Source organism: Balaenoptera borealis (assembly GCF_965194805.1).
Source record: "Balaenoptera borealis genome assembly, chromosome: 1".
Classification (NCBI taxonomy): Eukaryota; Metazoa; Chordata; class Mammalia; order Artiodactyla; family Balaenopteridae; genus Balaenoptera; species Balaenoptera borealis.
The window spans coordinates 18121190-18147652 of NC_138860.1; positions in this window are offsets into that span (position 1 = coordinate 18121190).

The window sequence follows — 26463 nt, forward strand, 5'->3', positions numbered from 1 at the left end:
ACAGGTTTTATGTTCCCTAAACATGTGGTCTCAATATGGCCTTACATCCATTAATTACATAAGTTCTGATCATGGCTTCAGATTCCAGAGGGCCAGACATTGGCTTCATCCACTGCAATACACTGAATGTTTAAATCTCCCCCACATTCATATGTTGGAGACTTCATCCCCAGTGTGATGGTATTTGGAGGTGGAGCCTTTGGGAGATAATTATGTTTAGATGAGGTCATGAGGGTGGAGCACTATGATGGGATTAGTGCCCTTATAAGAGAAAGAAGCCAGATCCCTCTCTCTGTCTGTCATGCGAGGATACAGTAAAAAGGCAGCCAGCCATCTACAAGCCAGGAAGAGATGCCTCACCAGAACCTGATGGTGCTATCACTCTGATCTTGGACTTTCAACCTCCAGAACAGCGAGAAATAAATTTCTGTTGTTTAAGCCACCTATGGCTTAAATTATGCAATTTTTTACAGCAGCCCAAGCTGACTAAGACAACCATCAAACAGGTGATGGATGTTATTTATAAACAAAAGAAATGGAAATGCTTTATTTTTCAGAAATGAAGTAAAGAAACAACACAATTAAATATTTGCAAACCCAAAAGCAAAGGAGAAAATGTAAAAGAACTGTATCTGGAACACTGTCTCCAGGAATCAATTGTGATCAGAAAATGAATGAGGAATTAGGGTGTTTTGAGGTATATGTTTTAATCTTAGTATCAGAAGGGAAAAAAGGAGTAGTAAGAATGAAAGCAAGAAGAAGACCAGCTTTATTAAGCTGAAGGAAGACAGGGATTTCCTTAGAAATGTTGAGATTTTAGACAGACTGATCAGATAAGACAAAGAAAATGAGATCTAATAGGATAGGCTAGAATTTTGGAAAAGGAAAAGCTACCCATGTGTAGCTACTTTAAAATAAAATGATGTGGAGAGGTTTTTCCTTTCTCTGATCAGTCTCAAAGAAATCTCCCAGAGGTAGGCAGTCAAGACCTCAGAGAGCAGACTGAAATAGTCCCCCCAGAGGAACCATCATTAGGAAACTATTGACATGGGTGATTTTAAAGTTACTGATAGAGTCAGTAAGTGCGATTGGAAAATCAGCCCTTGAAGATTGAGCATTAATTACTAGGTGACCTTTGTAGAGACACTGATATGGTGAGTGGGCGATACGGTTATTGCCTATGCTATGAAGAAGCACATCCAATAAGAAATATAAAGGAAGACACAGGGAAGTTAAAATTCCTGAAGGAGAACCAGGTAGGACAATGGTTAATAGAGTGGCTGTGGGTTAGATGTTGGCCTGGTAGGAGAATTACCCAACTCCTGCCATTTGAGATAGCATAAGTTATTTAAGACCTGAACAATTTCTAAGGTGAAGGAGGGATTCTGCTTTGTGGAGCACAAGGTGGAGGTACAGTGCCTAATAAGACAAACAGGCCTCAAAGCATCAATAGCTCTTTCAGTGAGGAATGTGCCAAGGGGGCTCCTCCAACTGAGCCACCTGTAGAAAAAGCCCTGGAGAGTCAGATTTTATCATTCCTACAATTCCACAGCCAGAGGCCATGGTAGCAACCATGAAACAGGTCTTAAGAGGCCTATTGGCCATGAATTTATCACTCACTCATTCATTCATTCAAGTTTAAATGTTTAGGAGAGCTCATCTTCAGTATCATATTACAGTTTCAGCATTACAGGATATAAAGGAGGAATGAAGTTACAACTTGGAAGCATTTGAAGACACCGGGTAGAGAAGATTAGCATCTCAGGATATTTTAGACTGCTCAGCTTCTGGAGTCCTAAAGGAACTTCATCCATTCTGAGCTACAGTTGTTGAAGGAATAGCTCAACCAAGACATTGAGTGGACAGTGATAAATTGGAGAGGATGGTTTTCAGATCTCAGTGATTGTGAACTTACATTTTACTGCAGTTTAACTCAGAACAAGGGAATGTTTACCTTAATTATTCACTTATTTGATAATGAAGGGGACTCTTTAATTAAATTGGAGGCCTCTCTATGTTGATGCACTATTTACAACTGGAGAATCTGGATTATGTCATTTTGTTTATACATTTGTTCTGGTAAATTATGTTGAGGTACATGTGTCCACATGATTTGAAATAAGAAGTAGAGTAAGGAGTGAACTTGTATCCTAGGATAGAACCAGCCTTGGAGTTGATTCGATTAGTATAGAATTTGACCCATTTCAGCACCTTATGATGACATAATTTAAACTGCACACTCTGGATTGAGGCGGATAAACAAAAGAGGGGTTAAGCCTTGATGAGGAGAGAAGCTGAACTATCCTGAGGGAATATCCTCTGTGTGTGCATGGTGGGGAGTTCCGGGAAGGGGAGGGGAGGCAGCGAGCCATACCTCTGGTTTAATTTAAGTTTAATGGTTAAGAAGCAAATCTGCTGGGCATATACCTGGAGGAAACCATAATTCAAAAAGATACATGCACCCCAATGTTCATTGCAGCACTATTTACAATAGCCAGGACATGGAAGCAACCTAAATGTCCACTGATGGAGGAAGGGATAAAGAAGATGTGGTGCATATATACAATGGAATATTACTCAGCCATAAAATAGAACGAAATAATGCCATTTGCAGCAACATGGATGAACCTAGAGATTGTCATACTGAGGGAAGTAAGTCAGACAAAGACAAATATCATATATCGTTTATATGTGGAATCTAAAGAAAAGGGTACAAATGAACTTACTTACAAAACAGAAATAGAGTCATGGATGTAGAAAACAAACTTATGGTTACCAGGGGATAAGTGGGGACAGGGATAAATTGGGAGATTGGGATGGACATATACACACTACTATATAAAAAATAGATAACTAATAAGAACCTGCTGTATAGCACAGGGAACTCTACTCAATACTCCGTAATGTCCTATATGGGAAAAGAATCTAAAACAAAACAAAACAAAACAAAGAGTGGATATATTTGTGTGTATAACTGATTCACTTTGCTGTACACCTGAAACTAACACAACATTGTAAATCAACTATACTCCAATAAAAATTTTTAAAAAGTTAAAAAAAAAAGAAGCAAAGATGCTGGAGGATATTAGGAGAGCACTGCTTTTTGCTTTGCCTCTCGATTCTCTAAAAAACTTCTGCCAGCATAGCAGGCCCAGCTGCTTGCCCCACTTCTTACTTGCTCCAAGAGAGAATTGAGTTATCTGATTGGTAGATGGAACCCATGGTTCATATTTCTCAGTTGAGTAGAACTGATCCAAAGACGGCAATGAGAGATGAAGGAGAGGGAGGAATTCTATTCTCTAGCTCTGAATGTTCCTGTAGGCAGGCTGGCCCAAGGTCCAGACTTGAAATGGAGAAGGAAGACCCTTTCATCAACAGATCTAAAGTCATGTTATCCAATTGGCTTTATCAGTAATACAGCTGACATGTTCATCTCCATCTGGGTCTAATTTCTCAGATGTATCTGAACATGAGAAGAGAGGAAAAGGATGTTGTTTACTGCTTCCCTGAACATCGACACTCCTCCCTGTGCGTCCTGTGTTGTTCACACAGTTTGCTCGTGAGATGACTAAAGGGAAAGCTGGGGAAGAGATCTGGTCATCTGTTAATTTCTTATTCTTCATTTATATTTCTTTGATAAAGAAATCTAAGGAGAGGACCAACAGGTTAGGCAAGGCTTTGTGTGATCCAAAGATTTAAAAATTGTGCTTGGGCCGGAGGTTAGTTACAATATAACTTTGCTAAAGTGAGGAGACAAAAGGGGCCTCCAGCAAAGAGCTCTTTATGCCTCTGCATCCTGTGTTGTTGCCCCAGCTTGGAGTGACTGACACCAGAACTTCCTCCCTTTATGACAAACAAATGCCTAACTTATGAGTAGATTTAACCCAAATTTCCATTTTCCAGAAAGTAAAGGAGCAACATGTAGTAGAAAAGCCAGAAACTTAAGATTAGAACTCTAGGTTCATTGTGACTTGAATGTGAGCACAAGAAACCATCTTCTCTGAACTTGTTTTCTCTCTGGCAGGACTATCTTGAGTATTAAATTAGGCATATTTTAAAAAGCACCTAATACTATGTCCAGTACAGGAGTTGTTCAACCATAGATTATTTTTGCTAGTATTGGTAATGGCTTGTTAAGCAAAAGCAAATTTTTGAGATAATGTGTCACCGTTTCTAGTACATGATAATCAATAAATATTCTTTATTCAAGTATAGTTACTGTACAATATTATATAAATGACAGGTGTACAATATAGTGACTCACAATTTTTAAAGGTTATACTCCATTTATAGTTACTATAAAATATTGGCTATATTCCCCATGTTGTACAACATATCCTTGGAGCTGATTTTATACCTAATAGTGCCAACTACAAATTGGCACTTGCCATCTACCTCTGCAAGGATTAAATCATGACCCGCTGCAGCTGCTGACCTTCAACACCCCCTGAAAGGAGTTCAGGGTGGAGATCAGGAATAAGGCACTCTGTGCTCTGGGAAAAACTGACAGAACAGGTCTTCAGATAGATATTTTCAGGAGAAGATTTTATGAGCCCAATTCTTGCATCTCCTCATATCTAGAAAAGCACTAAAATCCTTCATGGTGACGTCTCCTCCTTGTGACTAGCAGTAACCTTCATGAAACTAACAGCAACCTTCTGCAAAAAACATGTGCCTGATTGCATGTACTCCCCCTTCACCAAAATCACATACATACTGACCTTCCCCCCTACCTCTTTGGAGCAGTTTCTCAGAGCTATCTGAAATGCTGTCTCCTGGGCTATAATCCTCCTTCGCCCCCAGTAAAACTTAATACTCTCACATTGTGCATTTTTCTGTCGACAATAGTGTGAACCTCTCACTCCCCTATATTGCCCCTCCCCTTTCCGTCTCCCGACTGGTAACCGCTAGTTTGTTCTCTGTATCTGTGAGTCTGCTTCTTTTTTGTTATATTCACTGGTTTCTTGTATTTTTTAGATTCCACATATAAGTGATATCATACACAATTTGTCTTCCTCTGTCTGGATAGTTAATATCAATTCCTTTTAGTTCAGACTTTGCCCCTGAAGAATGAGTAATAGAATCCAAACTAAAGAAGTTTTGTTTTATTTTTTAAAGAGAAAAGTGCAATGTAAAAATCTTATAAAGAAACATCTGTCAAATGAAATTCATAAGTTTCCCTACTTGGGAAAGTTCTCATTTGTGCCCTGTTATTTATGGTACAGGTTTAAGATCATGTTGGGTGGCCCAGCTCTTCCTCCTCTGCATTAGGAATGTCAGGCACTTCTTAAATCCAAGAGCAATAGCTCTTTCCCTTATGATCCAGCTCAGAAGATGTTAGAGTCAGTTGGATCAAAAGTGGAGTAGGGCCATAAACCAAAGCTGGGCTTTTCTTCTTCCAGTTTGCATGCTTTCTGTGGTTTATAATGTGATTGGTAACCAGGAAAGCTCAATATAACCAGCTCATTGCATCTGGGTTAAAATGTATGCAAAATTATAAACACTGGCTGCAGCCTCAGCTGAGGAGAGGCACCATGTTTATTCAAGAATATGGCATGATAGTAATCCAGCTCCTGGCATATGATTCATTTCTTAAGGCCCAAAATCAAATGACCCACGTTAGAAGTCTTTTATGAAAGCCTCAGGCATGTAGTGCTTATTTGATTTTTAGGAGAAATCACAAGAAATGTTGGTGAGTAAAGGGGGAAAGTGCAGAGAGGGTTAAAAGAAACTTGTTAACATGAAATCAATTTCAGAGACTTTTTAATCTCTGGAAAAGTGATATGACTGGACCAAATGATAGTCCCTCTATAAAGAAAACACTCTACCACTTCTCAAAGCATTTCTTAATATGCATCTAAAGTTTCGTTGTTAAAGAGTCAAATTTTCCAAATTTTTTTTTCTCTGGAAAAGTATTGCTTCATGGTTCCCAAGTTTCCAATCACTTAACATATGAAACATTGAAGTTTAAGAGTCAAATGCTCCAAGTGAAAAGCATCTGTTTGATGTCGGCAAGGTCTCTGACAAATTCAGTGTTAAAAGGCTCTTTGAGCTGCTCTTTGAAAATATATCACTTTATAATAAATCTCTGGGCTCTGACACACTCAGTGATGAGGTCTGCTTTTATAGACTTAGGCAGGAGGATGTTTCCCACACCTGGCTCTCCGTGAGATGAGAGTGGCAAGTTTTAAAATCCAAATTAACGTACAGCTTCAGGTTTAGGTGTTGACCTAAATACCTTTATTTTCTTTACATTCAGAACAAATATTCTCAGAAGAAGACACCAAATTGTAAAAGATGCAAGGAACAAAGGCTGCGGAAATATTATGATAGTTGCTGAGGCCCTGTCATCATGGCTTATGGATTTTGAGATAGTTGGTACAATTATTTCAGCCACCGTGGGGACTGGTTGATTTGCACAGAGAATGCGTTCCATGTAGAATGTTCTCTTTCATAGTTGCTTTAGAGCATGAAAGCTATAGTGAAAATGGATATCTTTCTTGACATGGAGGAGTATTGTCATGATAAATTAGACACCTAAAAGTAGCACACAGCTTTCAAAAAATTGCATTATATGTTCACTATATAACCTTTATATACCATAGATAAACAAAAAGGAAGTGAATTTCACCATCTAGAAATAACCACTTTTGGCATACATTGATTTCTCTTACATAACATGACTCCATGTTATTTTTTAATATTGTTTGAGATAGTGGTTTTGTCACATAATATGTTAGGACCATCATTCAATCAATCTATTTCTCTCTCTCCCTTTCGCACTTTCTGTAGTGTGTCATTTTAATGATTACATAATGTTCCATTATATGGATGGGTACCATCTCTTTCTAAAAGAAAGGCCAGACCTGTCTTCCCTGCACTGCTTTCAGCAACCAAAATCTAATAAACCACAGCAGAAATTGACACAACATTGTAAATCAACTATACTTTCATAAAATAAATCATATTTTAAAAAAATCTAATGAGTCAGCAAATTGCACCAAAACTCATGAGCCAGACTGGGCTAGAGGCTGGTGCTGGGCATTTTACTTTTGAATGTTAAATAAAAAATTTTAATTAAAAAAAAAGAAACCATCACCCAACCAAATAACTAGATGATCACCAATGATTTATGTAGACCCTCAAGCTTCTCTCCTATTTTATTTCCTTTCCCTTCCACCAAAAGAAACCACTGTCATTAAGTTTCTGGGTTTCTATCATTCTCTTCCTTTTTAAAAAACAAACTATACACACACACACGTGCATGAGAGGGTACAATATGTGGCCTATTTTCTCTGCTATTTGGCCTTCATAAAAATAGGATCATCTTGTTTGTGGCTTTCTTTATCCCTTAGCATTATGAATGTTTTAGGATTCATCCATATTACTGAATGTAATTAATTCCTGTGTAATATTCCACAGTGTTGAAATATTCCTATTTATCCATTCTAATGTTGATGGACATTTGTGTTGTTAGGAATGTGTGTGTGTGTGTGTGTGTGTGTGTGTGTTGCTCTTATAAACACCACCGATGTGAATATTCTTGTGCATGTGTCCTGACACATGAGCAAAAACATCAAGGAATGAAAATACTGGATCATAGATTATGCTAATATTTGGCTGTACGATAAAATGTCAAATTATTTTCCATAGTGGATTGTGCCAATTATGTTTCCACCCAAAGTACACAAAAGTGCATGAAAGTACTAGTTGCTCCATATTCTCGGCATGGAGGAGTATTATAATGATACTGCTCATATCTTTTATTCATTTTCCACTGGGTTTTTTCTTTTGTTTATTTAATTGCAGGAATTTAAAATAACACATTCTGAGTTTGTTGCTCAATAAATGAGTGGCTAATATTTTCTTCCATTCTCTGTCCTACCATTTTACTCTCTGTGTGGTGCCCTTTGATGAACAGAAACTCTTTGATTTTATTTAGTCCAATTTAAAAATTTTCCCCTTCATGGCTAGCACCTTTTGTGTAATACCAACTGTGTTCAAGAAATATTTTTGCCTACTCCAAAGTCACAAAGATATTTTCCTATGTTTATCTCCAGAAGTAAACCAGTTAGACCAGTGTTTTGTTTAAAACTTATTTTTGTGTATGGTGTGATAGGACTCAAGATTCACTTTTTTTCCAGATGGGTATTCAATTTACATAATCCCATCAACTGAAGTAACTATTATTTCCTCCCACACTGCTCTGTTATCTTCGTTATACTCTGGTGACCATACATATGTGAGCCTGTTTCTTTCCCTCTGTTCCACTGGCCTCTTCTTACATCAGTGCCTCAAAGTATTAATTATTATCATTTTATAATAGGACTTGAGGTCTGGTAGCATAAGTCTTCCAGTTTTTATTTCTTCTTAAAGATGGACTTGACTATTATAGGTCCCCTGGATTTCCTTATAAATTTTAGAATCAGGATGTCAATATCCAAAAAAGAAATTGACATTTTGATTGAAACTTTATTGAAACTATAGATCAATTTGGGGAGAATTGACACCATTACGATGACTTTTACTATACATGAACATGTTATATATCATTAATAATTTTAGTTTCTCTCAATAATGTTTCTGGTTTCTTTCATTGTTTTTGGCTTTTAATGTAGAGGTAGTGTACATCTTTTACTATGTTTATTATATGGGCTGTTTGTTGCTGCTGTTGTAAATGTAGTTTTAAAATTTACTTTTCTATTAGTTTATTCTAGTGTATAGAAATACAATTTGTTTTTAATCAATCTGGGATGCAGCAAACTAGCTAAATTCACTTATTAATTCTAATAGTTTGGCTGTAAATCATTTGGGTTTTCTATGTTAAAAATCATTTTATCTGCAAAAATTGCAATTGTATTTCTTCCTCTCTAATTCTTATGCCTTTCATTTCTTTTTCTTGCCTTGTTGCACAGAGGAGGACCTCTATTCCAATGTTGAATAAAAGTAACAAGAGTAGACAACCTTGTTTCCATTCCCAACATCAGGAAATCTTTCAACAAATCACAACTAAATATAATGTAGATATTTTGTAGATACCTTTCATCAGATTAAGGAAGTTTCCTTCTGTTCTTAGATTCTGAGTGTTTATCATGAATGGATATTGAATTTTATTTTTCTGTAACTATAAAGATGATGAAGATAAAAGAAAATCCACATGATTTTTCTCCCCTTTTCTCTTCATGTGGTAGATCACATTGATTGAGTTTTGAATTTTGAACCCCATTTGGTCATGATGCTCTATTCCTTTTATGTATTGCTGGATATGGTTTGGTAATATTTTGTTTAGAATTTTTTTATCTCTGTTCCTAAGATAAATTTGCCTGTAATTTTCCTATTGGTAATGTTCTTATCAGGTTTTTCTATCAAAGTTTAATTACATTATAACATAAGTTAGGAAGTGTTCCTTTTTTCCTATTCTCTAGAAGAGTTTTTATAATGGTTTTATTGCTTCCTTAAACGTTTGGGAGAATTCACAAGTGAAACTATCTGGGCTTAGAGCTTTCTTTTGGTGGAGATTATTTAATATTATTTAAATATTTCAGATTTATTAGCATATAATTATTAATAATTGTCTCATTATGTTTTGAATATCTGTACAAAACATAGTGACGGCCCCTTTTACTAGAGGCTAATTTGAGCCCTTTCTCTCTCTCTCTCTCTCTCTCTCCCTGCTTTTAAAACTGATTGAGACATGCCTTATGGTCCAGCATACTGTTAACTTTAGTAAATGTCCTATGTGCACTGCAGACAAATGTGTATTTTGTTATTAGCTACTAGTTTGTCCATTAGATCAAGTTTCTTAATTGTTTTTTCAGATGTTCTATATATTTGCTGATATTTTTATTTGATCTGCTTGTTCTACTTCATCTTTTTAAAAATTATATTAAAGCATTTAAAGATGAAGTATTTTTTACATTTCACTTCCTCTCTATTAGATTATAAATTATGTATTATTTTACTATTTTTAATGATTAATCTAGATAATGCAATATGTATCCTTGACTTATTACAACTTTAATGTGGATTAATCCTTTTGCCATTTCCCAGACAATGCAAAAACTTTAGGGCACATTTATTACTCCTCTGACACCACTTTTGCTATTTTTAAAATGTATTTCCATTCTATATGCATTTTAAGCTCTGCAAGGCATTATTATTATCATCATTATTTAATACAGTATTTATTAAGATGTACATATTTACCCTTTTAATTGCTCTTCACCTCTTCCCGAATTTCCATGTGTCAATCCAGAATAAGCTTTCTCCTACCTAAAGACATTTTTAATTTTTTTTTCTTATTTATTTTTTTCTTCTTCTTTTTATTAAAGAAAAATTGATTTACAATGTTACATAAGTTTCAGGTATACAACATACTGATTCAATAATTTTTTTAAGATTATGCTCCATTTAAAGTTATTATAAAATATTGGCTATATTTTCTATGCTGTACAATATATCCTTGCATCTTATTTATTTTATGCATAGTATTTTGTACCTCTTAATCCCCTACCCCTATCTTGCCCCTCCCTCCTTCCTTCTCCCCACTGGTAACCACTAGTTTATTCTCTGTATCTGCGAGTCTGTTTCTGTTTTGATATAATCATTTGTCTTATTTTTTAGATTCCACAGTGTTAATATATAGTATTTGTCTTTCTCTGTCTGACTTATTTCACTAAGCATGATACCCTCCATGACCATCCATGTTATTGAATATGGCAAAATTTCATTCTTTTTCATAGCTGAGTAACATACACTTGTATATATATACCACATCTTCTTTATCCATTTATCTCTTTTTTTCAACACCTTTATTGGAGTATAATTGCTTTACAATGGTGTGTTAGTTTCTGCTGTATAACGAAGTGAATCAGCTATATGTATACTTATATCCCTATATGCCCCCCCTCTTGTGTCTCCCTCCCACCTTCCCTATCCCACCCCTCTTGGTGGTAACAAAGTACTGACCTGATCTCCCTGTGCTACGTGGCTGCTTCCCATTAGCTATCTATTTTACATTTGGTAGTGTATATATGTCAGTGCTACTCTCTCACTTCGTCCCCGCTTACCCTTCCCCCTCCCCATGTCCTCAAGTCCATTCTCTACGTCTGCATCTTTATTCCTGTCCTGCCCCTAGGTTTATCAGAACCTTTTTTTTTAATTTTAGATGCCATATGTATGTGTTAGCATATGGAATTTTTTTTTTCTATTTCTGACTTACTTCACTATGTATGACAGACTCTAGGTTCATCCACTTTGCTACAGATAACTCAATTTCGTTTCGTTTTATGGCTGAGTAATATTCCATTGTATATATGTGCCATATCATCTTTATCCATTCATCTGTTGATGGGCACTTAGGTTGTTTCTATGTCCTGGCTATTGCAAATAGTGCTGCAATGAATATTGTGGTACATGACTCTTTTTGAATTATGGTTTTCTCAGGGTATATGCCCAGTAGTGGGATTGCTGGGTCATATGGTAGTTCTATTTTTAGTGTTTTAAGGAACCTCCATACTGTTCGCCATAGTGGCTGTATCAATTTACATTCCCACCAACAGTGCAAGAGGGTTCCCTTTTCTCCACACCCCCTCCATCATTTATTGTTTGTAGATCTTTTGATGATGGCCACTCTGTCCGGTATGAGGTGATGCCTCATTGTAGTTTTGATGTGCATTTCTCTAATAATTAGTGATGTTGAGCATCCTTTCATGTGTTTGTTGACAGTCTGTGTATCTTCTCTGGAGAAATGTCTGTTTAAGTCTTCTGCCCATTTTTGGATTGGGTTGTTTGTCTTTTTGATGTTGAGCTGCATGAGCTCCTTGCATATTTTGGAGATTAATCCTTTGTGAAGTTGCTTTGTTTGCAAATACTTTCTCCCATTCTGAGGGTTGTCTTTTCATCTTGTTTGTAGTTTCCTTTGCTGTGCAAAAGCTTTTATGTGTCATTAGGGCCCATTTGTTTATTTTTGTTTTTATTTCCATTACTCTAGGAAGTGGGTCAAAAAGGATCTTGCTGTGATTTATGTCATAGAGTGTTCTGCCTATGTCCTTTAAGAGTCTTAGAGTGTTTGGCCTTACTTTTAGGTCTTTAATCCATTTTGAGTTTATTTTTGTGTATGGTGTTAGGGAGTGTTCTAATTTCATTCTTTTACATGTAGTTGTCCAGTTTTCCCAGCACCACTTATTGAAGAGACCTTCTTTTCTCCATTGTATATCCTTGCCTCCTTTGTCATAGGTGGGTGGGTGGGTTTATCTCATAGTTGGTTGGATTTATCTCTGGGCTTTCTATCCTGTTCCATTGATCTATATTTCTGTTTTTGTGCCAGCACCATACTGTCTTGATTACGGTAGCTTTGTAATATAGTCTGAAGAAAGTCTGATTCCTCCAGCTCCTCTTTTCTTTCTCAAGATTGCTTTGGCTATTCGAGGTCTTTTGTGTTTCCATACAAATTGTGCAATTTTTTGTTCTAGTTCTTTGAAAAATGCCATTGGTAGTTTGATAGGGATTGCACTGAATCTGTAGATTGCTTTGGGTAGTATAGTCATTTTCATAATGTTGATTCTTCCAATCCAAGAACATGGCATACCTCTCCATCTGTTTGTATCATCTTTGAGTTCTTTCATCAGTGTCTTATAGTTTTCTGCATACAGGTCTTTTGTCTCCTTAGGTAGGTTTATTCCTAGGTATTTTATTCTTTTTGTTGCAGTGGTAAATGGAAGTGTTTCCTTAATTTCTCTTTCAGATTTTTTCATCATTAGTGTATAGGCATGCAAGAGATTTCTCTGCATTAATTTTGTATGCTGCTACTTTACCAGATTCATTGATTAGCTCTAGTAGTTTTCTGGTAGCATATTTAGGAATCTCTGTGTATAGTATCATGTCTTCTGCAAACAGTGACAGTTTTACTTCTTCTTTTCTAATTTGGATTCCTTTTATTTCTTTTTCTTCTCTGATTGCTGTGGCTAAAAATTCCAAAACTATGTTGAATAATAGTGATGAGAGTGGACAACCTTGTCTTGTTCCTGATTTTAGAGGAAATGGTTTCAGTTTTTCACCATTGAGAATGATGTTGGCTGTGCGTTTTTCATATATATGGCCTTAATTATATTGAGGTAGGTTTCCTGTATGCCTACTTTCTGGAGAGATGTTACCATAAATCAGTGTTGAATTTTGTCAAAAGCTTTTACTGCATCCACTGAGATTATCATATGGTTTTTCTCCTTCAATTTGTTAATATGGTGTATCACATTAATTGATTTGCATATATTGAAGAATCCTTGCATTCCTGGGATAAATGCCACTTGATCATGGTGTATGATTCCTTTAATGTGCTGTTGGATTCTGTTTGCTAGTATTTTGTTGAGGAATTTTGCATCTATGTTCATCAGTGATATTGACCTGTCATTTTCTTTTTTTGTGACATCTTTGTCTGGTTTTGGTATCAGGGTGATGGTAGCCTCGTACAATGAGTTTGGGAGTGTTCCACCCTCTGCTATATTGTGGAAGAGTTTGAGAGGGATAGGTGTTAGCTTTTCTCTAAATGTTTGATAGAACTCACCTGTGAAGCCATCTGGTCCTGGGCTTTTGTTTGTTGGAAGATTTTTTTTTTTTAGAAATTCACGTTCTTTTATTTATTTATTTATTTATTTATGACTGTGTTGAGTCTTCGTTTCTACGCGAGGGCTTTCTCTAGTTGCGGCAAGTGGGGACCACTCTTCATCGCGGTGCACGGGCCTCTCACCATCGCGGCCTCTCTTGTTGCGGAGCACAGGCTCCAGACGCGCAGGCTCAGTAATTGTGGCTCATGGGCCCAGTTGCTCCATGGGATGTGGGATCTTCCCAGACCAGGGCTCGAACCCGTGTCCCCTGCATTGGCAGGCAAATTCTCAACCACTGCACCACCGGGGAAGCCCTGTTGGAAGATTTTTAATCACAGTTTCAATTTCAATGCTTGTGATTGGTCTGTTTATATTTTCTATTTCTTCCTGGTTTAGTCTCAGAGGTTGTGCTTTTCTAAGAATTTGTCCATTTCTTCCCAGTTGTCCAATTTATTGGCATATAGTTGCTTGTAGTAATCTCTCATGATCCTTTGTATTTCTAGTCAGTTTTTACCTCTCCTTTTTCATTTCTAATTCTGTTGATTTGAGTCTACTTTGTTTTTTTCTTGATGAGTCTGGCTAATGGTTTATCAATTTTGTTTATCTTCTCAAAGAACCAGCTTTTAGTTTTATTGATCTTTGCTATTGCTTTGTTCATTTCTTTTTCATTTATTTCTGATCTGATCTTTATGATTTCTTTCCTTCTGCTAACTTTGTTGTTATTTTGTTCTTCTTTCTCTAATTGCTTTAGGTGTAAAGTTAGGTTGTTTATTTGAGATGTTTCTTGGTTCTTGAGGACGGATTGTATTGTTATAAACTTCCCTCTTAGGACTGCTTTTGCCACCTCCCGTAGGTTTTGGGTCGTCATGTTTTCATTGTCATTTGTTTCTAGGTATGTTTTGATTTCCTCTTTGATTTCTTCAGCGATCTCCTGGTTATTTAGTGGTGTATTGTTTAGCCTCCAAGTGTTTGTATTTTTTACAGTTTTTTTCCTGTAATTGACATCTAGTCTTATAGTCTTGTGGTCGTAAGAGATACTTGATACAATTCCATTTTCTTAAATGTACCAAGGCTTGATTTGTGACCCAAGATATGATCTATCCTGGAGAATGTTCCATGAGTCCTTGAGAAGAAAGTGTATTCTGTTGTTTTTGGATGGAATGTCTTATAAATATCAATTAAGTCCACCTTGTTTAATGTGTCATTTAAAGCTTGTGTTTCCTTATTTATTTTCATTTTGGATGATCTGTCCCTTGGTGGAAGTGGGGTGTTAAAAGTCCCCTACTATTATTGTGTTACTGTCGATTTCCCCTTTCATGGCTGTTAGCATATGCCGTATGTATTGAGGTGCTCCTATGTTGGGTGCATAAATATTTACAATTGTTATATCTTCTTCTTGGATTGATCTCTTGATTATTATGTAGTGTCCTTCTTTGTCTCTTGTAATAGTCTTTATTTTAAAGTCTATTTTGTCTTATATGAGAATTGCTACTCCATCTTTCTTTTGATTTCCATTTGCATGGAATACATTTTTCCATCCCCTCACTTTCAGTCTGTACGTGTTCCTAGGTCTGAAGTTGGTCTCTTGTAAACAGCATATATACGGGTCTTGTTTTTGTATCCATTCAGCCAGTCTATGTCTTTTGGTTGGAGCATTTAATTCATTTACATTTAAGGTAGTTATCGATATGTATGTTCCTATTATCATTTTCTTAATTGTTTTGGTTTTGTTATTGTAGGTCTTTTCCTTCTCTTGTGTTTCCTGCCTAGAGAAGTTCCTTTAGCATTTGTTGTAGAGCTGGTTTGGTGCTGCTGAATTCTCCTAGCTTTTGCTTGTCTGTAAAGTTTTTAATTTCTCCATCGATTCTGAATGAGATCCTTGCTGGGTAGAGTAATCTTGGTTGTAGGTTTTTCCCTTTCATCACTTTAAATATGTCCTGCCTCTCCCTTCTGGCTTGCAGAGTTTCTGCTGAAAGATCAGCTGTTAACCTTATGGGGATTCCCTTTTATGTTTTTTGTTGTTTTTCCCTTGATGTTTTTAATATTTTTTCTTTGTATTTAATTTTTGATAGTTTGATTAATATGTGTCTTGGCATGTTTCTCCTTGTATTTATTCTGTATGGGACTCTCTGTGCTTCTTGGACATGATTGACTATTTCTTTTCCTATGTTAGGGAAGTTTTCTACTCTAATCTCTTGAAATATTTTCTCAGACACTTTCTTTTTCTCTTCTGCGTCTGGGACCCCTATAATTTGAATGTTGATTGTTCAATGTTGTCCCAGTGGCCTCTGAGTCTGTCCTCTATTCTTTTCATTCTTTTTTCTTTATTCTGTTCTGTGGTAGTTATTTCCACTATTTTATCTTCCAGGTCATTTATCCATTATTCTGCATCTATTATTCTGCTATTGATTCCTCCTAGAGAATTTTTAATTTCATTTATTGTGTTGTTCATCACTGTTTGTTTGCTCTTTAATTCTTCTAAGTCCTTGTTAAATGTTTCTTGTATTTTCTCCATTCTATTTCCAAGATTTTGGATCATCTTTACTATCATTACTCTGAGTTCTTTTTCAGGTACACTGCCTATTTCCTCTTCATTTGTTTGGTCTGGTGTCTTTTTACCTTGCTCCTTCATCTGCTGCATATTTCTCTGTCTTCTCATTTTGCTTAACTTACTGAGATTGGGATCTCCTTTTCACAGGCTACAGGTTTGTAGTTCCTGTTGTTTTTGGTGTCTGTCCCCAGTGTGTCAGGTTGGTTCAGTGGGTTGTGTAGGCTTCCTGGTGGAGGTGACTGGCTCCTGTGTTCTGGTTGGTGGGGCTGGATCTTGTCTTTCTGGTGGGCAGGGCTGCGTCTGGTGGTGTGTTTTGGGGTGTCTGTGAACTTATTATGATTTTACGCAGCCTCTCTGGTAATGGGTGGGGTTGTGTTCCTGTCTTGCTAGTTGTTTGGCATGGGGCATCCAGCACTGGAGCTTGCTGGCCGTTGGGTGGAGCTGGATCTTAGCATTGAGATGGAGATCTCTGCGAGAGCACTTGCTGATTGATATTACGTGGGGCTGGGAGGTATCTGGTGGTCCAATGTCCTGAACTTGGCTCTCCCACCTCAGAGGCTCAGGCCTGACACCAGACCGGAGCACCAAGACCCTGTCAGCCACACGGCTCAGAAGAAAGAGAGAAAAGATAGGAAAATAAGTAGTAATAATAATAAAAATTATTAAAATAAAAAAAATAATAAAAAAAGAAGAGAGCAACAAAACCAATAAACAAATCCACCAATGATAACAAGTGCTAAAAACTAAACTAAGATAAACAAAAATTAGAGATCAGTCGCAGAAAGCAAACCCCTAGTCTACAGTTGTTCCCAAAGTCCACTGTCTCAAGTTTGGGATGATTTGTTGTCTATTCAGGTATTCCACAGATGCAGGGTACATCAAGTTGATTGTGGGGATTTAATCTGCTGCTCCTGAAGCTACATGGAGAAATTTCCTTTCTCTTCTTTGTTCGCACAGCTCCTGGGGTTCAGCTTTGGTTTTGGCCCCACCTCTGCATGTAGGTTGACCTCAGGCATCTGTTCCCACCCAGACAGGAGGGGGTTAAAGCAGCGGCTGATTAGGGAGCTCTTGCTCACTCAGGCCAGGGGTGGGTAGGGGTACGGTAGTCATAATTGGAATGTGGGGCGATCCTGTGGGGGCAGAGGCCTGCGTGATGTTGCAACAGCCTGAGGTGCGCTGTGTGTTCTTCTGGGGATGTTGTCCCTGGATCACGGGACCCTGGCAGTGGTGGGCTGCACAGGCTCCTGGAGTGGGGGTGTGGATAGTGACCTGTGCTTGCACACAGGATTCTTGGTGGCTGCAGCAGCAGTGTTAGTGTTTCATGCCCGTCTCTGGGGTCTGTGGCTCGTGCCCATCTCTGGAGCTCGTTTAGGTGGTGCTTCTCCTTCTGTGGGCAGATGGGGAAGGAATCCCCTCTCCTCACGTACCATGAAACAATGGTCTCTTGCCTCTTCGGCAGGTCCAGACATTTTCCTGGACTCCCTCCTGGCTAGCTGTGGTGCACTTGCCCCCTCAGGCTGTGTTCACGCAGCCAACCCCAGTCCTCTCCCTGGGATCTGAACTCTGTAGCCTCAGCTCCCAGCCCCCGCCCGCCCCAGCGGGTGAGTAGACAAGCCTCTCGGGCTGGTGAGCGCTGGTCGGCACCGATACTCTGTGTGGGAATCTCTCCACTTTGCCCTCTGCATCCCTGTTGCTGTGCTCTCCTCCTTGGCTTCAAAGCCCCTGCTCCGCCCACACCCTGTCTCCACCAGTGAAGGGGCTTCCTAGTGTGTGGAAACTTTTCCTCCTTCACAGCTCCTTCCCAGAGGTGCAGGTCCTGTCCCTATTCTTTTGTCTCTGTTTTTTTTTTTTTCTTTTGCCCTACCCAGGTACGTGGGGATTTTCTTGCCTTTTGGAAAGTCTGAGGTCTTCTGCCAGCTTTCAGTAGGTGTTCTGTAGGAGTTGTTCCACATGTAGATGTATTTTTGATGTATTTGTGGGGAGGAAGGTGACCTCCATGTCTTACTCCTCCACCATCTTGAAGTTTCCCCCCAAAACCTTTTATAAATGGTTGCTTTCAAGTTAGTCAACTGATGACAATTTCTTTAAGTTTCTCACTTGGGAGGGGAGTATGGTAGATGGTCTGAAAATGTCTTTATTTTGCTTTTATGTTTAAGAGTACATATACTGCATATATAATTCTAAGTTGGCACTTATTTTCTTTCAGCACTTTGTATAATTCCATTGACTTTTATATTCTGTTATTTCTGTTGAGAAGTCAATTTTAATTTCATTGTTGTTTCTTTAAGAATAATGAATATTTTTTCCCCTAACTTCTATTAAGATTTTTCTCTTCATATTTTGTTTTCAGCTGTTTTAACATGACATCGCTAGTTGTGAATTTCTGCCATTCTGCTTGGTGTTCATAGTGCCTCTTGAATTTCTGTATTGATGTCTTTCTCAGCTCTCATCTCTTCAGCACTTATTTCTGTCTTGTTTTCTCAGTTTTTTCTTCTGGAATTCCATTTTTACACAGGTTAATCCTTTTCACTGTGTGCCATACATTTGACCCTCTTTTCTATGTTATTATTATTTTTGTCCCTATGCTTCAGCTTGGATATTTTCTACTGACCATCTTCCAGTTTGCCAACACTTTTACAGCTGCATTGAATCTTCTTTTAAACACATTTATCAAATTCTTAATTTGGGGTATGATTTTTTCAGTTTGGGAATTTAAATTTTCTTTATATATATAAAGAAATATATATATATATATTGCAATTCTCTGCTAGTATTCTTGATCTTGTAATTACAACTAATTCAACAGTGATACCCCAAAACTCCAATTTTCTCTTGTGCCTCTGTTTCTACTGTCAATTTTTTCTCTTGATTTTCGCTTGTTTGGTTTTGTCTCTTCTAATGCTTTTTATTTCAAGGAAAAACTTGAGAAATAATTTGAAACTTTGGATGATGTTATCTTTGTTCAGAGGGTTAACTTTATTCTAATTGGCAGTTAATCTAGGGAAATAGTATCATAATTAAATCATATATTAAGGATATTTAATTATGTCACATATTAAATATTAGAGTTCTCAGCCTTTCTGAGGCTTCATCTACAGAGAGTTGATGCCTAGCACTAGGGTGGATCCCTTCAAGGATCTAAGTGACAATTTTATATGTTCAACAAAGCCCTACCTCCATGGTAGTTTCTAAACTAAACGTTTTATTCCCAAACCCAGGAAGACTGAAAGAAGCTTTGTTCACCTTAGTGGCTTCTTCACTCATGTCTTTCAAATTAGCAAACATCTTAAGAGGAGACACGTGGAGATAAATGTTGCGCTCATTTCTCTGCCCCTCCCTTCTGTATTGTATCTTGGCTCCTCATGTTCCTTTGCCTTGATAGTCCTCCAGTGTTTTAGAACTAACATTTAAATTTGTCCAGTGTTTATAGTTGTTCTCAGATGGATGATTGTGCTGCCATAAGCTATGACTATGTTTTAAAATATGAATGAATTAATGAAATACTTCAAAGCACAGAAAAAATGCAAAAAGAATGATATTTTAAGATTTAACATGAAAAAATTGGAAAATAGAAAGCCTAAGGTGAGAATATGTTTCAGAGGAATAAATAAAACCCATGAAGGAGGGAAAATGATTTACTATGGGAAATTCATAAAGGAAAAAATGATTTTCTCTATATTGAAGAAAGAGCTGGCTCTAAAGCTTAGACACACTCATTGTATTCCAGGATGGGATGAGACAAGACCTATTTTGTCATATATGGAACAGAATTTCTGAACTCAAAGGTTATAAAGAAAAATATTCCAAGCTTCCAAGCAAAAGGAGCTTACCAGCCATCAAGGAATGCTAATTAAAACCACAAAGAGTTGCCATATTCTTTGATCATAATAATTAAAATAATTAAAAGGTGATTCTCTTCTCTGTAAAATAATTAAGATTTCAAGTCATAAAACTTGAAAATTAAGAAACATGCCCTTCAGGAATCCTTGGATAAAAAAGAAAACATCAAAAAAGACTATAAAACAATATAGAAAGCGATGGAAAGGAGAATACATTATATCAGAGTCCATGGAACGCAGTAATACTGTATTCAGAGGAAAAGGAATAGCTTTAAATGTCTTCCTTATTAGAGAAAAAAAGATGAAACATTAAGAAATTAGTTATCATCAAACCCCACCATAACATGGTAAATAAGGTTCAAAACATTCAATTACATTTTTACGTAATTATTGAAATGACCCGGATGAGCCTATACATCAGTTATGGTCCAGCCATAAAATCTAAATTCCTCATGGTCCTGTTTATGACTTGTCACCACTCGGTAGTGATTATCTGCTCAGGCTTAGATATCAATGGGGAGAATTTTCGACTGTGTTGCTAGCTAGGACTCCAGGACAGGAGTCACAATTTGAGAACTATTATAGTTAGTTGGCTTCATTTCTGGAGTTGATCCAGGGAAAAATGTGTTAGGAAATTACTATGATACTATCTACTACCTCAGGAAGAAAAAGATGTGGGTAGTGGTAGGGACATGGTAGTGGGACCATTTCTGAGATTTAAGTTAGAGTAAACTTTAAATTGTGAATATTCTTTAAAAGTTATAAGGGCACTGATTCAATTCAAGCTAGTTTTAGTCATATTCATTAGTTTTCACATATTCCAATTTTTAAGTGAAAATGATCATTTATGTATATCAGCTACTTTGTTTCATTGAGTTGTCTTCCATATTTTTCTTTTCTTTTAATCACTGCTGCACGTATCTCCAGAGCCAGAGTCTTTCAAAAGCCAGCTTATATCCAGGTCGCCATCACAGTTATTGACAAAAGAGTCAGCTCTAACAGCAGAACATTTATTATTGGCAATGGTGTCAGAAAGAGAAACTGCATTTTCAGACCACCAGTTGGGTGGAGAGAGAAAGATTTAGATACATCACCATTTTTTTTTTCCCCGGGCACATCTGACAGCTTTTCTGGTCAGTTGAAAATATATTTTTTCCTGGAAAGTCCTGTAAAAGCAGCTAGAAAAAGTTTTTGATTAGTTAGTCCTTTTATTTAACTTAGATTTGCATTGCCAAGGCAAATATTAACTATACTTACTAACTTTGGCAAAATCACTTCATAGACTCTCCAACGTAGAATTCATCCTCACCTGATGGTTTTATAGCTATAGCTCCAGCCTGACACCATTGTCTTTGGGTCTGTCTCCTTTGTAACACTGGATATGAATGTTTGATTGGGTTGGGGTGTAGACAGTCTGGAGTAGTGTGGGTGGGATCCTGAACAAACCCGGGCTTTTAGATGTTCTTTTCTCCTATTCAGTTTTTTAAAGGTCAGTCTGTGAACCACTTTAATGCCTCCCACTGTTTTCCTTTGCATTTTACAATGCCTGTGTGAGCTCCAGAAGGGAGCACGTTTATTGTGCATGCCATTCAATTTAGATTCTCCTAGAGCAAATGATTACAACAACTCAGAGGAAAAAAACTGGAAAATAAGTCCCTGATGTAAAACTGGTCATGGGGCCAAAACAGTAGTGCCAATTATGATTTCAGTGCCTTAGCCCCGTTACTTTGCCAACAGCATTTTAAAAAATATATAATTTATTGTTGGCTTGGGCGGGCATATTAAACAATATTTTTTCTTAATCAGCCTGTTGTCTTTGTGTTAAAAGTTAATATTGAAAGTTTCAATTCACTTTTGCTAATTTTATGTGTTTTGTTCTTAAATAAAGAGTGTTAATGGCAATAAATTAAGCAAAGGAATGCCTGGCAGGCTGACGCAGAATGGGTGTGGCCCTGGGATATACATCGCACTTTCTATGATTTTCTAGCTCATGTTCCTTTCCTGATTACATGGATTAAACACAGCAAGCCAATCACTCAAACAGTAGAGGCTTATTACATTCTTCTTATGTTGAAGTCTGGGATCCAGGTCTCATGAAAGCCTTGAAATGAAGAACATGATACCTATTGCTACATCAAGAAGTTTTTGAAGAGATGAACCATAAACCAATAAGTGTTAAGTTATGGTAAAATAGATATACAATAGTCTATTGTAAAATGACAAAAATAACTTTTTGCAAAGCGGTGCCTGATTGTTAAATAAACTGCATATGCAAGTATTGGGATAAAATTAAAAGTGTGCAGAAGATAAATAATTGTGTGAACGTGGTCTCTTATTATTGGCTGTGTCAGAGAAGGATCAAAGTAGATTTATGGATGAATTACTTAATGCTGGAAAATACTACCCCAACTATTCTTTGAAAATAAACTTCAAAGTTGCAAGAAAACTATTTTTTTTTTTTTTTTTTTGCGAAGTTACCTATGAGCATTCATAAACCTTGGTATTTCTTTTTAAACCAGTGCATGAATTTTTTTTTGTATTTCCCAAACTCAGAGGAATCTTCTGGGGTGACACAATCTGAGTCAACCGAACACAGGATCGTTTCAAACACAGCCTTCGTTAAGACCCCAGCAACAAACCACTTTCTTATTGATATCAAAGTGTACCCATCACATAAACTTAGGACATTCTCCAAAGAGCTAATGACATAGAAGTTCTGGCCAAAGTCAATAACAACAACAAAATAACCTGCCAGCCTGAGTCAACCCTTTTCTTCTTAAGTACGGAAATTAAATAGTTCAAGCTTGGATGAAGCCCCAGCAAGTTCAGCCTTTGCCAAACCAAGAAGGCTGAAAAGTGGACAAGATATGCCTCTGTTTATTTGTTAAATGTAACTATGCCTAGAGGCAACTAGGAAATTAAAATCCCTTAAATGCCTCATGTTAAAGTCTACCTCCTTTACTTGTGGTATGTCGTTTATAGAATATCCTTTTGAGGGCCTCTCATCCATTCATTCAATCATTCATTCACTAAATATTTGTTCCCATTTTACAGATGAGGAAACAGGCTCCTGGAGAATAAGCTTCAACAAGTCATTTGCCTGAGATCACCCAGCCAGCTAATAAATTGTAAAGAAAAGATTTGAAGGTAGACGGATATGACTCCAAACTCATGTTCTTTCAGCCATTCAGAGGCTCTGAAACCTAAGCTCCATCAGAATCATCTGGGGTCCCCATATATGTTTCTGAATCCCATTCTGGATTATTTAAGAAAGAATTTTTTGTGCTGGGGCCCAGGAATCTATTTTAACAAGGGTTCCATGTGATTTTTGTTATGTAGCTAGGTTAGGAATAACTAAAACACAACACAATATAGTTTTCCAACTCATAATACAGTAACTGGTCCAAAACGCTTAATAAATAGTCATTCATTTGACAAATACTTATTAAGCATCTACTAAGTCTTTGGCGTTGTTATAGGCATGGCAGTTGCAAAAGTTCCAGCTCTCATGAAGCTTCCATTCTAGTGTGGGTGTAGAGGGAGGTCACAGGAGACGACAAAAACATTACAAATAAGCAAATTACGTGTTATATGACGAGATGGTAAGGGCTAAGGAAAATAGTAGTGAAGTGTAAGAGGATCAGTGGGGAGTAGGTCAGGGTTGTTTTCCCCGTCAAGGTGACATTTAAAGGAGATGAGGAATGAGCCATGTGCATCTCTGTGAATATTAACCAGGCAGATGGAACATCTAGCACAGAGGCCCTAGGGCAGGTATGTGCCAGGGGCATCCAAGAAATACCAAGGAGGCCAGTGTGGGTAGAGGGAGGGAGCAAGAGAGAGGAGTAAAATTTGAAGTCAGAAACTCAAGGAGGGGAAAGACCAGGTGAAATTGTGTTGGGTCTTACAGGTTACTGTTAAGTACTTTCACTCTAAATGAAATGGGAAACAATTGTCAGGTTTGGGGCAAAAAAGTTATATAAACTGATAAATAAAAACCAAAGAATTCTGTTTGCAAAGGCCAGAAAAATATTTGGAAAGCTCTGTAGTCCAGACTACATTGAAAAGGCAGGTGTTTTTCTACATTATTCCAGGAAAACGGTTACAATTTCACATGAAAGGAGGCTTCATTATTCTTTTCTTTTTCTTTTCTTTTTTTTATTGAAGTATAGATGATTTACAATGTTGTGTTAGTTTCAGGTATGCAACCAAGTGATTCAGTTATGTATGTGTGTGTGTGTGTGTGTGTGTGTATGTATATATACATATACATATGTATATATTCCTTTTCAGATTCTTTTGCCTTATAAGTTATTACTAGATATTGAGTATAGTTCTCTGCGAGGCTTCATTATTCTTTAGTCACCTAACCACTCTATTCAACCATTCATTAGCTAAAGATTTATTAAATGCACAGCCTACCCTGTGTGAGGTGCTATGCTAAGTGCAGAGGGCTTTATGGATTTATGCTCATAGGCCTCAGTAGCAGTGGATGTGGTCCAAGCTGCTTGTGAAGCAATTGTTTATTCCCAACATAATTACTTCCATTGCAATTAAACCCCCTTTCCTTTGGCTGATTGTCAGTAGGTGATGTCATCAGTCAAAATGGTCACCAGTTCTGTGTCTGTGACAAGCTATGGCTGGCAGTCTCTTCCAAAGTTTTATAGGGAAGGAAATGTGTTGTATGCACAAGTCTATCCTAATGGGAAGACTGGAGATTATTGGCAGAGAAGAAAGAGTATCAGAAATTGGAGGGCAAGGGCAGTAGAAGGTGAGAAATTTCTCTTGTTTCCTGGGGTTGAAGGTGGGGGAGATGGAGAAGGTGCTGCTCAGGGATTTTGGGGATTAGAAGTGAAACATTAGTCAAAGTAGCTGCTTTTACGTACATGTATATATTTTAAACTTATCGCCATTGAAAGGGAAAATGCTTTGGAGGAATAGCAAAACATAGAATGAAGACATGCCAAAGAAAAAAAATCTGAACATGGTGACTAATTCTTTTCAGATGATTCAGCTTGCAGACTTCACAGGTAGTGGAAATAGTGTGGTAATGCACAACGTCACAGAATGGTAGTCACATCAGCTTTCTTACTCAGGAGGGAAAAATGGACAGAAATCAAAAATCTGATTAATACCTTTTTTTGTTTTTTTAAAGATTTATTTATTTTATTTATTGATTGATTGATTGCTATGTTGGGTCTTCTTTTCTGTGCTAGGGCTTTCTCCAGTTGCGGCAAGCGGGGGCCACTCTTCATCGCGGTGCGCGGGCCTCTCACTATCGTGGCCTCTCGTTGCGGAGCACAGGCTCCAGACGCGCAGGCTCAGTAGTTGTGGCTCACGGGCCCAGTTGCTCCGCGGCATGTGGGATCTTCCCAGACCAGGGCTCGAACCCGTGTCTCCTGCATTGGCAGGCAGACTCTCAACCACTGCGCCACCAGAGAAGCCCCTGATTAATATCTTAAATATACTTTAATACAAGGACATTTTAGGGGCCACATTTAAAAGATTTTTCTTACTGCTTTACCTCCAGGCCAATGCTATGCTATGCTAACCTTATGGCATAATTATTTTGTTTCATAAATATGTCAGCCTAAGGGATGATTGGAACACATCCTACCTCCCCATTCAATTTTTTATTCCTAAGAATTTAAGCTGATAAATGGAATTTTTACTTTTTACAAGGCATCTTGATTATAAATATATCACAAATCTTAATTATAAATATATCATACTATGAAGAAGCAGAAAATCTCTCTGATATAGAAGCCATCATTTTCTAAATGTGTTCTTGCCATTTTATTTTCAAGAATAAAGAAAAACAGAGATGCAATTAAAAATCATAAGGGTACCAAACTATTATCTTCCTGAAGTGGCAAAGGTATACATGATTCTTTTTTAAAAAATGACTTAGATTCCTATCTCATAATGCTTGGTTGAGGGCTTAAGTCCAATAGCTTATAAGTCTCAAGCTTAAATATTGCTGATGGAAAATGGAACACAAAGGCTAAATTTAGACCTCCCGCAAGTCACCAGCAGAGTCCAGATGGAGGACACTTCTCTCAGCCAGAGGTGCTGAGGAGTAGTAGCACAGTAAGAAAAAACAAACAAAAAAGAAAAGCTCACCCTGTCTTGGTACACTTGCGGCTACTCTTTGTTCATGTATTAGGCAATTTAAATAACATTTTATAAAGATTCTGTTGACTTTTCAAAAAACAGTGAGACCTTGAGGAGTTTTCTCTTGAGAACTAACCTCTGCTAATCCCCACAGCATGAGTGGGGTTGAATTTAGGTTCACTGATTCATGCTTGTTAAAGTGTTTCTCTTCTGAAGGCATTTTTCCTTAGGCATTTTCTATATTCCTAGCTGGGAAGCCAGTTCCATGAGATTAAAAGATTAGAGTCTTTTTCTCTTTGACTTTCTGACTGTGCGTTAAAAAGAATTTGAAAAATATTGTCAATTAAAAGACCATACAGGT